Source organism: Salvia hispanica, chromosome 1 (assembly GCF_023119035.1).
Source record: "Salvia hispanica cultivar TCC Black 2014 chromosome 1, UniMelb_Shisp_WGS_1.0, whole genome shotgun sequence".
Lineage (NCBI taxonomy): Eukaryota > Viridiplantae > Streptophyta > Magnoliopsida > Lamiales > Lamiaceae > Salvia > Salvia hispanica.
The window spans coordinates 34,632,193-34,636,369 of NC_062965.1; positions in this window are offsets into that span (position 1 = coordinate 34,632,193).

The following is a 4,177-nucleotide window of genomic DNA, read 5'->3' on the forward strand; positions in this document are numbered from 1 at the left end:
GGCCCATACACCATCGTTGGCATCCGGGCAAATGGAGCAGTGGAGATCCAGGGAAGTACTCCAAACTCTGTTCCCTTCCTTGTAAACGGTCATAGAGTGAAAGTCTATAGGGATAATTCCGAGTTGTGTGTTGTGGACGAGGTTCCACTACATACACTCCCTATTATTGCCTAAACGGACGGGGGTAATTTCCGATGAATTCCTGGGTCAAGGAGTAAGTTAATAATTTTGAAAATTCAAAACTGAACCAGGGAATCTCGGAAATACAACAAGGATGTAAATAGTTTAATTGCTTTCTTTTAGAAAATCCAAAAAATATTTTCGAAGCACCAGACTCCAAGGGGAACCGATATTTTATGCCCTAACCTCGACCTAGGGGTCTGGAACCTTCATTTTCTTTATTTTGTAGGGCATGGTCGAGGGAATTAGCTAGAGGAGAATCTGAGGGAAGGAGTCAAGGGAAGTCTGGAGGAAGGAGTCAAGGAGGGAAAAGATATTTCGAATTTCAAATTCTGGCCGATAATTATGGGAGACGTACGGTTGCTTACATCACGCCTGCAACCGCACCATCTTTTCACCAGAAAAGCAACCGTCGTCCTTCTCTCTCCAGTCATTCCTAATTAGACGAATTTTTTTTTATTTGCTCTCCCTTCTCTCTAATTTCATTTCTCTCTCTCTAAAAACAAACGAAACCCTAACCAAAATTTGCCCAGTTCTTTTCAATTTTTTTCAGATCTACACCGATGGATTCTACCAAAGGCACTGTGTATGACCCAACCTTGTTGGCCGAGTTGACGCAGAAGGTGGGAAGTATAGAGAAAGCAAAGGAGGTGTATGCCCTATTCGCCGCCAAGTCTAATGCCGTCTGCGCCGACCGCACCGTCACTGACAATTCCGGCAGATTCGACTGCGAAATCGGCGAATCTCCCTGAAGAAGGATCGCGAGTCTCTACATCACCGCATGCAGAAACCGCTTCGCAAAGAGCGGAGGAAGAGGGGGCATTACACAAACAGTCGGAGGATGGTGAACCGACTCATGACGAGACCTTGGTGGAGACAGAAGGGAAAGAAACTGAGAGCCCTAATCTTGAGGGTAGGGAAGTGTGTGAGGGGAAACCCCTATTTCTGTTGAGGTTCGTGATGGGGAAACCCCTGTGTTAGATGAAGTTGCGGAGGGGGTAACCCCTATGGTGGAGAGTGTGGCTGAGGGGGAAACCCCTGTGTTTGAGAAGACTGCTGAGGGGGAAACCCCTAAGTTTGAAAAGACTACTGAGGGGGAAACCCCTACTTTGGAAAGAATCGCTGAGGGGGAAACCCCTATTTTGGAGACGGGGGATGGGACCCCGGTTGATTTCAGGGGTACAACCCCTGAGTTCGTGGAAGAGGGGGCAACCCCAGGAGATGTCAGGGGGGAGAACCCCATTTATATCGAGGGGGCAACCCCAATGTTGGTTGGAGAGGGGGAAACCCCAGAAAAGCTTTTGGCGGAGTCAGATCTACATTCAACGGAAGTACCGGAGCCCGAAGAAGGGCTGAAACTAATCGTGGACCTGGTTGATGACCAGGAAGAAAGTGAGCCCAAGGTTGATGAGAGGGCAGAAAGGAGGCGTACCAGGAGGAGCCTCCTCGACGAAGTCGATGACTTGGTGCCAGATGCGACAGAGGCAGAGGAACGCCGCTTGACCAAGGAGAAGGCAAGAAATGGGAAGGCGGCGGCGACCTCATCCACCCGGCCCAGGAAAGCTCCCTCCGTCCAGGAGGTCGAGGAGACCCTTTCCCCTGTGATCGAGGAACCCTCTGTCGAGGAACACGACGAGCCAATTCCTGAGCCCAGTTATAACTCTGAGGAGGCTGAAGAAGATCCGATTCTTGGACGACCGATAGTTACTAAAGGATTGCTAGAGGAGATGAGGCAATTCGATGATCAAAAGAGGATCGCGGTATACAAGGAGAGGTGTAGCGCCGGGAAGATGGCCAAGTCAGGGAAGCAGTACAGCTCGAGGGAGCTCAAAATGATCGCTTGTGACAAAGAATTCCGCGCCTGTATTCGAGCAATAGGGTTTGAGTGGCTGTTGCAGCACAGCCAGGAGAGGGTACCAGTAGATTTAGCAAGGGAGTTTTTCTCCACTTTTCGTTTGAAGAATACCACTGACCTGGACGCGGATTCTATCACATTCAGGCTTTTCAATCAGGAGTACGAATTGAGCATTAGGGAGTGGTCTCTGCGGATGGGGTTGTTTACCCAGGCAGAAGATGAAGAGGGGGCATGGAACGACAGGATGGTCGGGATGCCAAAGAACACACCTGGATTCAAAGTCCAAACAGCATGGGAACTGGTTACGCACCCTAAGTCAGGGGCGTTTAAATCCAGCTACTCCAAAGCCTCCCACATCGAAGACCGGGTCCTCCGTTTTGCTCAAACATTTGTCAGCTACAATTTGATGGGCAGTGCGAATTCAGCTCTCACTACTACCGATCTCTACTTCACATGGTGCATGGCGAAGGGTGTTAAGGTGCACCTCGGATATTGGCTGGCGCAGGCGTGCCACCAGATGACGAGCAACCCGGGGCGTCATATGTACACCTGCCACCTCATCGGCGCTTACCTCCAGAGAAATATAGAAATGAGAATTGCCAAGGCCGCTCCGCTAGTAGTCATGTGCGAACCCCCAGAGGTGTTTAGTGTTGATTATTTCTTCAACAAGGGGTTGCTGCAGACTCAAGGCACCAAAACTCTCTTCTATTCGTTGGGAGACAAGGTGAAGGCAGAGCCGGAGGAAGCCGAGGAAGCCATGCCGAGTGAAGAGGTTGAGGAGCTGCGCAAGGAAGTCCAGGACGTGAAGAAAGAGATGCAGATGATGAGGAGAGAAATGATCAAGGAGCTCGGTGGGATAAGGAAGGAATTGATGGGAAATCGGGAGGAAGTACAGACCCTGAGGGGAAATATTGCTGATTTGGCGGTGAAGTGTGCCAAACAGAATGAGCGGATGACGGAAGCGGTGGAGCTTTCATTGAAGATGTTAAAGTGGTTGCAGCAGACGCTCCCCTTGACCCAGTCGAGAACGACTCCTGGGTCCAGCAGTGAAGTCAGGCAGCCCACTCAGAGCAGTCCCTCCGTCAGGCAGTCGCAAGAATCGCTCAAGCAATTGATCTCCCCGACCGTTCCCATGCAAGTTCCAGCCCCACCAAAACCAAAGTCTATCGTGAGAAAGCCAGTATCTAAACAAGCAACACAGGAGGAAGAAGAGCTGGAGCAGCCAGCAAAGAAGAAAATCAAAGTGACCCGACCCGGAATCCCACCCCAATCTGGCTCTCGAGGGAGCCAACCCCAGAAGTGACCAATCATCTCTTGACCAAGTAACTTTTATTTGTCGTTCTTTTAGTTTTTTTTTATTTTATCCGTGTTATATACATGTTATTAGTTGCTATATCTTCTCCCACTTAGCCCACTGCGTGGTCTAAGTGTGAGAAGTTTTGTGTTTCTGTTGTTATGATTGTTTTCTTATGTTTCTGTGTTTCTTCTCCCACTTAGCCCATTGCTTGGTCTAAGTGTGAGAAGTTTGTATTTTCTGTTTGTTGTGTTGTTTTCTTATATTTTCTGTGTTTCTTCTCCCACTTAGCCCATTGCTTGGTCTAAGTGTGAGAAGTTTGTGTTTATATAGACTGTTTTGTTATTTTGCATTGATCTCTCTATTCCCCCCTTCACGACGATGGCTTGAGGCCAAGCTTGAGTGAAGTGGGAGGGGGAGAGGAGTCAATGCATTACCTTTGTCTGCATATTAAGAGTCTGTTAGTCTTAAGTGTTGTCGCATGAGCCAGTGGATATAATACGGCATGATTCCCTTAGTGAAAGTAATTGAAGATAGGAGGCATTTCAACTTAGAAGCTTTTTCCTTAAATAAGCCTAGTTAATTTGAGTGAAGCAAGAACGATGGAGAATGCCTCTACTTACTTAGTTGTGAAGCCCTACTATATAGTGAGTTATAAGCCTTAGATAACTTCGAGCTAACACATGTTTAAGGGCCACCACTGAATGCTTAGGGAGAAGAGCTATGAAGGAGAAAAAAAATTGGGAATTGGGTTATGAAGGTATAAGCTGGACGAAGTCTAGGGGAAGGCGTTATAAGCTGGACGAAGTCCAGAAAAAGGGAGAAGTGGAGGAATAAGCTGGACAAAG